At 40.2% G+C, this 13,573-nt stretch overlaps 1 protein-coding gene across 1 annotated transcript in view; it reads left to right on the top strand.

The window, feature by feature from the left end:
• The window catches only part of LOC126474533 (atherin-like), a 149,194-nt gene that overhangs the window by 99,988 nt on the left and 35,633 nt on the right, over nucleotides 1–13,573 (top strand). The gene's annotated exons all lie outside the window — the stretch shown is intronic.

The following is a 13,573-nucleotide window of genomic DNA, read 5'->3' on the forward strand; positions in this document are numbered from 1 at the left end:
CACTAAGTTTCCCACGCGCGTGCTCAACTGCCGCATTCTTCACCTCAGTGCGCCGGAAATGCCTGCTGTAACGGCGTGAGCGCGAGTGGTGTATATTTAGCGCGGCGCGCGTCACCAGGTGCGGACGCGTTCGCGGTACAACTTACATCACCGCCGGCGCCGCAGTGTCGCCATTCACCAACTGCCATTCACAGTCACCACGGGAGGGCTCTCTTTGGACCACTGGAAACAACTTACCAGCACAAAATGTCCAAATACACTGCACTACGTCATAGAGTCTATTATGATTGCAGTGTAGCATTATAAAACATACATATATATACACACAATGAATTTACAAGTTAATATTTCAATTTAACATCCAGAGTGCACCACTCGCTGCCACTTCGAGCAAGTCTTTCAGACCTCCTTTAAAATCATGGAGTGGGTATTTCTGCACAATATGTGGTATTATCTGTTCCTCTGCGGACAGTCACACTTAGCAATTTCAGAGCAACCCCACTCATTCCAGATGTAGCCCGCTTGCATGCGGTTGGTCCCCATCATTCGTGCCGGGATACGTCAGCCCCAGTAACCTTCTCCGTTCGGCTTTCTGAGGTGATGACTAGGTGTTGTGTGATGTCCTTAGGTTAGTTAGGTTTAAGTAGTTCTAAGTTCTAGGGGACTCATGACCATAGATGTTAAGTCCCATAGTGCTCAGACCCATTTTCTGAGGTGGATGTTCATCACAGTATTCTCTTCGCCTGTCGGTAACATCGGAAACATATGACCTGAAGGTGAGTCCAAGGTCGAATACGTAACTTTAGCCGTATAACTCGGTAATGGTAGAGAACGCTACTGAGAAATGTGTTGTTACGTGATTCCGTCTTCTTAGAAATTGACTCATTGGTAGCTTTTCTTCTGAAATGCGGAGGGGCAATATTGGGTACAGTAAACAGCTACTGAATAGGAGTAGATCCGCGGTGCCAGAAATGGTCCCAGAGACATCATTCATAGATCGATTTCAGCTTTATCTGTGCTGTTTTCCCATGCATGGGCACAATATTCTGCAGCTGAATATACAAGTGAAATGGATGTATTGCGCAGCATAACTGCATTTGCTCACAATTCGTTTCCAGCTATTTTGTTGAGCAATTCCCCTTTTGAGTCATGGTTCTTTGGCAGTTTCCGATTGGAGGAGACACCTAGATATTTAAGGAAGGTCGACCCCATCAAATAACGCATATCGCTTTCTGTGCGCCTCTTTATTATGGAAAACGAACGCTGTGACCTCTTTCTCCCTTGAATTTCAGTTCAAAACATACTCATTCAATATTAAAAGCTCACTTGAAAGAGTACGCTCACAATGCTTTATACCGTTATCTGGACACATTATTGCCAGATCATCTGCATTCTGGACTTTCTTGAGGTTGGTAGCTCAAATGTGAAGGACATTCAATTTAAACAAAATTGGAACCAAAACTGATTGTTGAGGCAGGCCGCGGTTCAGCTCACGAAAACTGAAACCGTCAATCAGAGAACTTGATAAATAAAAGTTCTAGCTTCTGACGTGGAATTTATCGTAAGATGCTATCATATCCAGAAACCGCAACCGATTTGAGGTCTCTCTTAAATTCTGATTCAGTGTTGAGCATAAAAGCTGATACACTACTTTACATAAAATTAGGTAAGCTACAAACATAACGATAACAGAAAAAAGTGTGCAGAATGTAATGAAACTAAGACGGAGGGTAGAAATACGTTTCTTAGCGTATACAGAGTCTCCAAGTCTTGCCGTACCAATCTCTTTTATCGATGAAGGGGCATGCAAGTTGAAAAGAAAACACGACGTTTGCATTCACAAAGATTGTGGATGCCAAAGACATTATCTGAACCTGAGTTCAAAGGAACGAAAAACATGCTGTGAAATAAAAAAGATAGGACCGTAAACAGTCAAGTGTAAGCAACAATAACAACTGTTCTGGTAAATAAAGTCATCTGATATGAACACGTATACACATTGGTTTCTTAATAACAATATTCTCATTGCAGCTGAGCAGGCGGACTGTATTGCACTTTGGCAGATAGGTTCAAGCATACATTCTACCAACACAAGCAATGGCGAACCTTTATCGACAAGCAATACGTTGTTTCATAGAATCCTTATGCGGGATAAGATTTTGTATGCAAGACGCCAGACGTTATATGGAACCTTCTGGGAATAACTCTAATTTTAGTCTTACTCTTCACCAACGTTATTGTAAGAAACAGTGGTTGATTGCATGATGAATAAATAACGAAATAAATTTTTTAGGTAAAAGTATTTGAGGCTAAGGGTTTAGATGTAACTGAGTGGTAAAGTTCCCACGGCCAAGAACTGCTGTAAACTTGAGAAAACAGTGTTCGCTTCGCCAGTCGAGAATGTAGAACAAGAATATACAAAACTGATGTAACGCTGTTTTACTACTTTTTTAACTTGGGCCCTTGGTTCTCGGTCTTCAAAAATATGGTACAAATGGCTCTGAGCACTATGGGACTTAACTTGTAATTTTACGTGTAATGTTGTTGGATTAATTTATTCTTAAAGCGGTGCTGATATTCAACACCATAAAAGTGGGTTAAAATCTGTGAGCTATGTGAGGAAGTTAACCATGCATTACTGCGCAACTGTTTCACCAGGTATCCAGCCTAGCTTAACAAATTCACAACCAGACTAACATTAATTATAATCTTTTAGTACTCATCTTACGATAACCGGTGATATACATATAAAAAGACAATTTAAATACAAGAAATAGGTCAGTTTCTATTTGGATATTTATTTTAACATTGATCATTGTTCCGTTAAAATTTCAGCATATCAAACTTGATCCATAACTAAACTGGTGCCTTATTTGGGATTGTGAAAATGTGAGTTTGTAAACTTACGGAACACATCAAATAGGGAGCCAAGATTGGGAGACTACATGCAACACTGCATTCATAAAATAACACACGAAGAACGTTGAAACATATCCAAGAGGAAATCAACCACAACCAACCGATTCCAATTTCACCCAAAGAAATTACGTTCGTAGCGCAATCCTGTCCGTCAAGAAATTTACACACCCTGGTATATTAAATTCATACTAACTCTCTGTGAAATCTTCCCGAAAAGAATAGCTGAGGGCTACTTTAATGCTTACACCACATGCTTTACGTGGTCAACTTGGTTAACACAAAGAGTGTAACTCCACAATAATTTTGATAATTAAAATAAATTACATCTAACCGCAATTTACAAAAGAAAAACCTTGAACTGGTTACTATCGTCGTACTATTAACCTGATTTGTCAAACAATTGTATAAGCACGTGGTACTGGTCTCACAAAGTACACCCCATGTGGGTTGAACATAAAGAAAAGTTGCTATATTGAAAAATATTGTCAAGATGAGACATTATAATCTCACGCACATTCGCATTTAAGATTGATGATCTTAGTTAGAGTTACTGATCAACACGTGGTTCCACTTTACTCACAGAGTAGTGACAAAGCAACTACCGGAAGATATTCTGAACTTCACACTCAAATTACACTGCATTGCAAATTAAGATAACATTAGATATTTTAGAGCTAAACCTGAAATAAAGGTGATTAAATTTTCAGTTAGGCTGAACTTAGGAAATCCATTGTCCTATGGACTTAGCAGACACGCACTTAGCTGGAGGTCTTACCACTTCAGACGCTCACTGCGGACAGACTGCTCCTGGGCTCCTACCGAGCGTGCTTAACCGATACAAATGGAAGTGGCTAGAGAGGCAGCTTCCTATACCAACATGACAAGGGACGGACAGGACAATACTAAGAATAGAAACCTCTCTGCTTTTAGAAAGCGTAGCTACCTGTTCCAACATTGGTCCTACTGCTCTCTAGCAGACAGGCTTGTCTGCTACCATCAAGCATGCAACTATAAATACATTTGCTCATTCATCCTCTCATACAGAAGGGATGGGGGATGACAGTATCTTATCATATACAGTATATAAAAAAAAAGGATGTAGGTTCTGTATGAAACTGTGTGACAAGAATTACATATAAACTGTGTTTTGAAGTGTAGTAGTGTGACAGATCGTTCTTGTTTATGTGTAAAAGTAACACGTTCCACTGCTCAGTCTCCTCCCAGATAGTCAGAAACACCACAGTAAATTTAGAAGAGGAATTTATGCCATAAATGACAACATATTTAAGAAGTTAACATGAAAGGAATCCTACAGTGACCTTTCATAACCCCAACGCTCTGGGAAAAGACTGTGCAGGAAATGTTCTGGCCATGCTAGGACATTCCCAAGCATGCTTCTCACACCCAACTTAACCAAAAATGTAAACAAAAGGCAAAAGGTCACCAGCTACTTGCTAAAACACAATAATTTCAACACATCTTTAGAATCTACCAATTTCAAAGAGAAAAAAACAATCTGTGACACCTATTTAAAAGATAGTATAGACCTAATTCGGTCAGCAAGTAAAAACAATGGTTCCTGTGTCCTTAACATGAAAACAATTTCTGGTTGTTACCCTCATGGAGGTCACTAGTATTTGCTCATTGCAAGAGCCAACTGATCACAGGAAAATTTGTGGCTGTTTATTAACAAGTAAAATTTATGACAATAGCAAAGGTGCCACAGTAATTAAAAAAACATGAAAATAACATCAGTATTATAAAGCAGAACATTACAATGCACAATCCGCAAAAGCAAAAAAAAGATAAGAGAAAAAACATGTTTTACAAAGTGGTTATCGCAAAAAAATTCTATATCTTATAAAACTAATAATTTGTAGAATTAAAATAACTTTGTGGCACTAATTTAATCACTCTACTATATTTCAGTTAGTTAGCAAACAATGATCACTGTGTAATTATATTGAAACTACATTTAATTATGTGATTGTTACCCTTAAGGGGTTCCTCACTATAAATATGCCCCATGCAAAGACTAATCGATCACAGTCCAATGAGCATGAATAACTATCTGACTGATAAACGAAGCAATGCCACAGGAATTAATTTACGAAACAAAATATCACAAATCTAATAGAACAGACAAAAACAAACATTGAGATATAAAACAGCTCTGAAAGTACAGTAGTCAACGTTTAAAAAAACACCAATAAATAAAACACCTACAAAATACAAGACTCAGTCTAATAAAAAAAACAATAAATCGAACCCCTGCAAAATACACGATCAAAGTTTCTCTGAAAGAACGCACGTATATGCATTGGACTAAGAACCGTATAATCACTGTTCACTGGCACACTCAGTAGTTCCACTGTTCCGAGGCACAATATAAGAGAGGGGGGGCGGGAGGTCGTCGCCGCACTGTCAGCAGGGATTTTTTGTCCATCTGTTGCGTGCAATCCCGCCGTCTCTGCCGCCTCATGAATTTTCTCTTGGTGGCCCGTGTCACGTACATCTCGATTTGGTTTCATGTTTGTGTTGTCATGTTCATGCGGTATCCTCGTTTGACACGCCAGGTTGATATTCCTGGGCAAGGATGACACTTAATGGCTCTTCTTTGTGCCACCCTTAGCTGCTAGAGAACATCGAACTATGATTTACTGTCGCTTGACAGTGGGCATCCGCCAGGAAATGTTGATAGGCGTCGTTGAAGTCTCCCAGTTTCTCCGGACAGTACGTGTCAAAAGGCTCCATGCCCCTTGTGTTGTTAAATTCTTGAGTTATCCTCAATTGGCTCGCCGGTTTGATATTCCTGCGCAAGGATGACACTTAATGGCTCTTCTTTGTGCCACCCTTAGCTGCCAGAGAACTCCGAACCATGATTTACTGTCGCTTGACAATGGGCTTCCGCCAAGAAATGTTGAAAGCCGTCGTTGACATCTGCAAGTTTCTCTGGACAGTACCTGTCAAATGGCTCCACGCCCCTTTATCCCCTGTGTTCTGTCGTTTCACTGCGGCCGTCTCGTCATGGTCGCGTGTGTGTGGTGCGTTGCCAGCAGATGGATTTCCGCGTAGTGGACCGCTCGACCATCTCAGGTCATCGCCTCTATGAAGGTTCGCACTGGTGCGGTCGGCCATTAGCTCTTGGTGCAAGGGAAAGTGTTTGTCCCGTACCCTTCTTTTGTTGTCGACCGTGCTCCCGAAGTGGCCCAGTTGACAGTGTGTCCTGCTGGGAAACCCACCTGTTTACAGCTAGTCCTCCACCTCGCTGCTCCCGCTGTCTTGTAAGAGTTTAGTCGGTTCGCTTTTACGTTCTCAACTGCATTCACAGAAATTGTTCATCATAGTTATGTGATTACAAAATGTCATACATAATACCACTTAGTATTGTCTTTCACAATTTTTAAGAACAAAAGTGAGACTTATTCTTTTTTTTTTTTTTGCAAATAAAAAATTTACATGAATCAACAATATAAAAATAAAAGTTAAATGACTTGACAATATAAAAAAATAAAAGTGAAATGAATTGACAGTATAAAATGACTATTAAATGAACTGACAATATAATACCTAAATCCACATCACTAATGTGGTTCACTTGCGTTTTAATAAATCAAATGCTACTTATTAATTCACTAAAATGAATAGGATTATGCCTTGAGCAAGTATAGGTCAGGACAGCATAGGGTTCACATGTTATTTACACACACACACATGCACACCTGTTGTCTATGCTACAAACTAACTACCCATAAACATGTATTACTCAAAATTCTACTTCAATCCACTACTAGTTAATCCAACAAGCTACTTCAATGCTACTTCAACACAGTGTTTATACCACTACAACATTGTTCTAATTCGTCCTCTTCTTGACGCCCGTGGCATATGTCTTGTCACATGATAAACATGGAGACACTTTCCTTAAACATACATAGTAAAAAGAACAATGGTTATTTGCACGCCAAAACATTTATACCAGTTGACACACCTGATAAGAGACTCGCAATTATACATTTACTATACTCATATGTTTATACATAAAACAGTAAGACAATTTCATCTAAAATTATGTTATCACAAGAATTAATCACGCTGATGACTCTGAGGAGGGTAAAAATATTTTCATCCTACAGGTTATATTACATTTTCTTACCCATTTTGCTCCAATTTCGTTCCTTCTTTAAGTTACCTTTCGCTTCCAAATCAGTTATTTCGCCTGTGGTGGCTATTCTGGATTCATTTCTCATGAATGGCAAAATTGTGGTCTCCTCTATTCTGTAAAACAGTTTCATCTTAACATTCTATTGAACTTACAACACAAAAGATCCGAATCCTCCTGTAGTCTAAATGACAGATGTTTTGCTTCATCCTTATTACATTAAACCAAGCTTTCCTTCGGTCCCTTAATCAAAATTATTTAATCTTCCTCTACCTTCAAGAGAGACATTTCTTCAGTTCAACTCATATAGGCTGCAGTGCATCCCGCACCAGCGAAAACAGTATGTTGTAATGCTCACAGCATCAGCAAAACACATAAATATCACTTTTCTACGACAAGTATTAAAGCAGAATAATTTTTCAGGCTCTGGCTCAACATCAGTCAAGACAACAAAAAGGATTCATATTTCCGTTCCGTTCTCCATTTGCTGGAAAATTGCTCGTCATTTGACTGCCATAATACTATTTCAGGGCCACGTAAATTACACAAACCACAACTCTCCTTTCACCTTGAAGGGAATCGATCTACTTACGAAATCCACAGACAGCACTTTACGTACTCAACTATAAAGAACATAAAAGACATATATCATCAGTATTAACATATCATCATATATTGGGAAGCCAATGGTTAAACAATCGTATTATCGCATCCTGTTTTCAAGATTCTAAACTTGATCATTCATTTCTCAGAGTTCTCCTATCTTAAAATATTCATACAGCACGCATACTATAGTAAGAGATCCTCATTTATACTGACAGATATAGAATAGTAATAGATAGACAGTAGCACTGAAAGCAGAAAATCGGAAACAAGGCTACTAACATCTGGGGACCTGGGTGTGCCAGACCCATAATACCCACAGATCGGATATTCCCCTGAGTTTTGCATTAATTCAACACAGATCTTGCTTCCCTCAGGAGCGACTCTTTTCAGCTTACCCAAAAAAAGCCATAAACATCACTTCAATCAATCACATAGAAACATGTTTATCATTATTTTTACCAACATGTTAGTCAAAATGCATTCATCACAAATGTAAACTAATCAATTGTTTCTCTTCACCGTCCTCTCTACCCCTCAGTGTCCTTTCTACTCAATGTATGGTTTTACTTTTGACACATGGTGTAGCCCTTTTGATTTCTTTGATCGAAGAGTTTCAACTTCTATGGCGTTTTCATGGAGAATCTTCCTTATCTGATACCGGCCGTTAAAGAGATTAAAAAATTTCTTGCAGACACTTGACCGTTTGTTAGACAGCTTGTGTTATCTGATAGGAACATTTGTCCTACATGAAACACTATTTTTCTCACGTTTTTCTTATACGCCTTGACACTGGCTTCTGCTGCACGCTTGATGTTGCGTAAAGCTAAGTCATCAATTGAGTTCCGGCGTAGTCTCGGCTCTAGTGGCCAAGGCACCATCTCTTTGATTTTGCTCGTGGGCTCCTTGTTTTTTAGCACAGTGATTGGCGGAAGCTTTGTTGACGTATTAGGCAACTCATTAATTACGTTCTGAAATCCTTTTAGGTGTATGTCCCACGATCGGTGATTACGACTGCAGTATAACCTACATAATTTTCCTAATTCACGCATAATACGCCCACTGGGGTTCGAGCTGGGGTGAAATAGAGATATATATATATTTTTTGGTCCTCAGTCTACTGACTGGTTTGATGCGGCCCGCCACGAATTCCTTTCCTGTGCTAACCTCTTCATCTCAGAGTAGCACTTGCAACGTACGTCCTCAATTATTTGCTTGACGTATTCCAACCTCTGTCTTCCTCTACAGTTTTTACCCTCTACAGCTCCCTCTAGTACCATGGAAGTCATTCCCTCATGTCTTAGCAGATGTTCTATCATCCTGTCCCTTCTCCTTATCAGTGTTTTCCACATATTCCTTTCCTCTCCGATTCTGCGTACAACCTCCTCATTCCCTACCTTATCAGTCCACCTAATTTTCAACATTCGTCTGTAGCACCACATCTCAAATGCTTCGATTCTCTTCTGTTCCGGTTTTCCCACAGTCCATGTTTCACTACCATACAATGCTATACTCCAGACGTACATCATCAGAAATTTCTTCCTCAAATTAAGGCCGGTATTTGATATTAGTAGACTCCTCTTGGCCAGAAATGCCTTTTTTGCCATAGTGAGTCTACATCTGATGTCCTCTTTGCTCCGTCCGTCATTGGTTATTTTACTGCCTAGGTAGCAGAATTCCTTAACATCATTGACTTCTTGACCATCAATCCTGATGTCAAGTTTCTCGCTGTTCTCATTTCTACTACTTCTCATTACCTTCGTCTTTCTCCGATTTACTCTCAAAACATACTGTGTACTCATTAGACTGTTCATTCCGTTCAGCAGATCATTTAATTCTTCTTCACTTTCACTCAGGATAGCAATGTCATCAGCGAATCGTATCATTGATATCCTTTCACCTTGTATTTTAATTCCACTCCTGAACCTTTCTTTTATTTCCATCATTGCTTCCTCGATGTACAGATTGAAGAGTAGGGGCGAAAGGCTACAGCCTTGTTTTACACCCTTCTTAATACGAGCACTTCGTTCTTGATCGTCCACTCTTATTATTCCCTCACGGTTGTTGTACATATTGTATATGACCCGTCTCTCCCTATAGCTTACCCCTACTTTTTTCAGAATCTCGAACAGCTTGCAACATTTTATATTGTCGAACGCTTTTTCCAGGTAGACAAATCCCATGAAAGTGTCTTGATTTTTCTTTAGCCTTGCTTCCATTATTAGCCGTAACGTCAGAATTGCCTCTCTCGTCCCTTTACTTTTCCTAAGGCCAAACTGATCGTCACCTAGCGCATTCTCAATTTTCTTTTCCATTCTTCTGTATATTATTCTTGTAAGCAGCTTCGATGAATGAGCTGTTAAGCTGATTGTGCGATAATTCTCGCACTTGTCAGCTCTTGCTGTCTTCGGGATTGTGTGGATGATGCTTTTCCGAAAGTCAGATGGTAAATCGCCAGACTCATATATTCTACTCACCAACGTGAATAGTCGTTTTGTTGCCACTTCCCCCAATGATTTTAGAAATTCTGATGGAATGTTATCTATCCCTTCTGTCTTGTTTGACCGTAAGTCCTCCAAAGCTCTTTTAAATTCCGATTCTAATACTGGATCCCCTATCTCTTCTAAATCGATTCCTGTTTCTTCTTCTATCACATCAGACAAATCTTCACCCTCAAAGAGGCTTTCAGTGTATTCTTTCCACCTATCTGCTCTCTCCTCTGCATTTAACAGTGGAATTCCCGTTGCACTCTTAATGTTACCACCGTTGCTTTTAATGTCACCAAAGTTGTTTTGACTTTCCTGTATGCTGAGTCTGTCCTTTCGACAATCATATCTTTTTCGATGTCTTCATATTTTTCCTGCAGCCATTTCGCCTTAGCTTCCCTGCACTTCCTATTTATTTCATTCCTCAGCGACTTGTATTTCTGTATTCCTGATTTTCCCAGAACATGTTTGTACTTCCTCCTTTCATCAATCAACTGAAGTATTTCTTCTGTTACCCATGGTTTCTTCGCAGCTACCTTCTTTGTACCTATGTTTTCCTTCCCAACTTCTGTGATGGCCCTTTTTAGAGATGTCCATTCCTCTTCAACTGTACTGCCTACTGCGCTATTCCTTATTGCTGGATCTATAGCGCTAGAGAACTTCAAACGTATCTCGTCATTCCTTAGTACTTCCGTATCCCACTTCTTTACGTATTGATTCTTCCTGACTAATGTCTTGAACTTCAGCCTACTCTTCATCACTGCTATATTGTGAGCTGAGTCTATATCTGCTCCTGGGTACGCCTTACAGTCCAGTATCTGATTTCGGAATCTCTGTCTGACCATGATGTAATCTAATTGAAATCTTCCCGTAGCTCTCGGCCTTTTCCAAGTATACCTCCTCCTCTTGTGATTCTTGAATAGGGTATTCGCTATTACTAGCTGAAACTTGTTACAGAACTCAATTAGTCTTTCTCCTCTTTCATTCCTTGTCCCAAGCCCATATTCTCCTGTAACCTTTTCTTCTACTCCTTCCCCTACAACTGCATTCCAGTCGTCCATGACTATTAGATTTTCGTCCCCCTTTACATACTGCATTACCCTTTCAATATCCTCATACACTTTCTCTATCTGTTCATCTTCAGCTTGCGACGTCGGCATGTATACCTGAACTATCGTTGTCGGTGTTGGTCTGCTGTCGATTCTGATTAGAACAACCCGTTCACTGAACTGTTCACAGTAACACACCCTCTGCCCTACCTTCCTATTCATAACGAATCCTACACCTGTTATAACATTTTCTGCTGCTGTTGAAATTACCCAATACTCATCTGACCAGAAATCCTTGTCTTCCTTCCACTTCACTTCACTGACCCCTACTATATCTAGATTGAGCCTTTGCATTTCCCTTTTCAGATTTTCTAGTTTCCCTACCACGTTCAAGCTTCTGACATTCCACGCCCCGACTCGTAGAACGTTATCCTTTATATATAGGTTTAATTCTTCTCCTTCGATGCATCCGCTGCCAGTATTGCGATCTAAATTGTGGTCCATTATCCGAGATAACCCTTTTCACACGCCCAACTTCATGCAGAAACTACTTTGCAAATGACGTTGCCACTGCCCTTCCTGTGGCTCGCCTCAACGGAGTCAGACACACAAACTTGGAGATTAGCTCCACCGCTACGAAAACATATGCAAAACCTGCTTTAGATCGTGTTAGTGGCCCAAATAGATCCACGGCCGCGAAGTCACAAAGTTTGCTTGGTATTATCGGGTGCAATGATGCAGCATACGTCACTGTGTCCACCTTTGCTCGCTGACAAGGTCCGCACACTCTAAGTACACAAAGCATACGCCGTAGCATGTTATTAAAATAGCATGTCTCTTTCAGTTTTTCACAACATTTCTGTGGTCCGAAGTGACCATAACTCAAATGTATGTACCATATAAGTTTGTTTACGAGTTCCTCCGGAATAACCAACACCCATCTGGAGTAGTCCGGGGCTCGTTTCTTGAATAATATTCTATTGCGCACTAAGTAGTACTGGCGTATTCCTACATTCTCCTTGTCCTCCCACTTCTTCTTTATATCTTTCAATACTTCGTCCTTATCCTGTTCATCCGCTATACTCCCTAACAGGTAGTAACAAAGTTCCCGAACGCTACATTCTGTGAGCATAGGATGCTAAAATTATTTTCACCGAGTTCCCCTTCTTCGATGTGAACCAAACCTATAGGAATGCGCGATAAAGCGTCAGCAATTACATTTTTCTGTCCAGGAATGTATTCTACAGTGAAATTATATTCCTGTAGGTATAGTGCCCAGCGTCCTAGTCTCCCATGCGTGATTTTTGTGCTCATAAGAAATTGGAGTGCACGATGGTCAGTTTACACCCTGGTGGTCCTCCCAAATAAGAAATATCTAAATTTTGAGAATGCCCAAACTATCGCGAGTGCTTCGAGTTCTGTCACGGAATAATTTTTTTCACATCGAGAGAGCACCCTGCTCCCAAACGAGATTGTTTTGCAAGTTGTAGTATCATCCTTTCCTTCCGTTTGAAACAGTACCGCACCTAATCCTGACAAGGAATTGTCCATCATTAAACAGAATTCTTGTGTCAGGTCGGGATGCACGAGGATTGGAGCCTCTACCACTACCTTTTTCAGTTTATAACATTCACCCTGTGCCTCTTGATAACAGACACACAAAGCGTTCTTCCCTGTTAGTCCACATAGACGGGGTGTACCTAGTACACTAAAATTTATAAATCGCTTATAAAAATTACACAGGCCTAAGAATGCTCGCAACTGTTTTTTATTTGCCGGCATTGCACACTCCGCTATCGCTGCAATTTTCTCCGCGTCAGGTTGTATTCCATTTGCTGAGACAATATGGCCTAAGAATTTTATGTTCTCTCGTCTGAACTGTGACTTATCTACGTTGACTGTTACACCTGCCTTCTCAAAAACATCCAGTGGTCTGCTCAGAATGTCATTATGATCCTCCCACGAGTTTTCCGCAATTAATATGTCATCCATGTAAATTGTCACTCGCTGTTTCAAATCATCAGGCAAAATGCTATTTAATCCCCTTATAAAAGCAGCTGATGAGAGGTTTAGTCCGAACCGGAGACGCCGGAATTGAAAACAATATCCATAACACAGGAACGCTGTATATAATCTGCAAGATTGGTCTAGAACGATTTGCCAAAAACTCGAACGGAGGTCGACAGATGATAGTACCTTTACCCCGTGGAAACGTTGTAAGAGTTCCTCAAGGCTCTCAGGCCTGTCCGTTTCCGACATAATAATTGTGTTTATCTGTCTCGAGTCTAGTACTAAGCGAACCGAGTTGTCGCGTTTTGGTAGGACAAGCAAGGGTGAGTTGTACGAGCTTATTG

Source organism: Schistocerca serialis, chromosome 4 (genome assembly GCF_023864345.2).
Source record: "Schistocerca serialis cubense isolate TAMUIC-IGC-003099 chromosome 4, iqSchSeri2.2, whole genome shotgun sequence".
NCBI classification, from domain to species: domain Eukaryota; kingdom Metazoa; phylum Arthropoda; class Insecta; order Orthoptera; family Acrididae; genus Schistocerca; species Schistocerca serialis.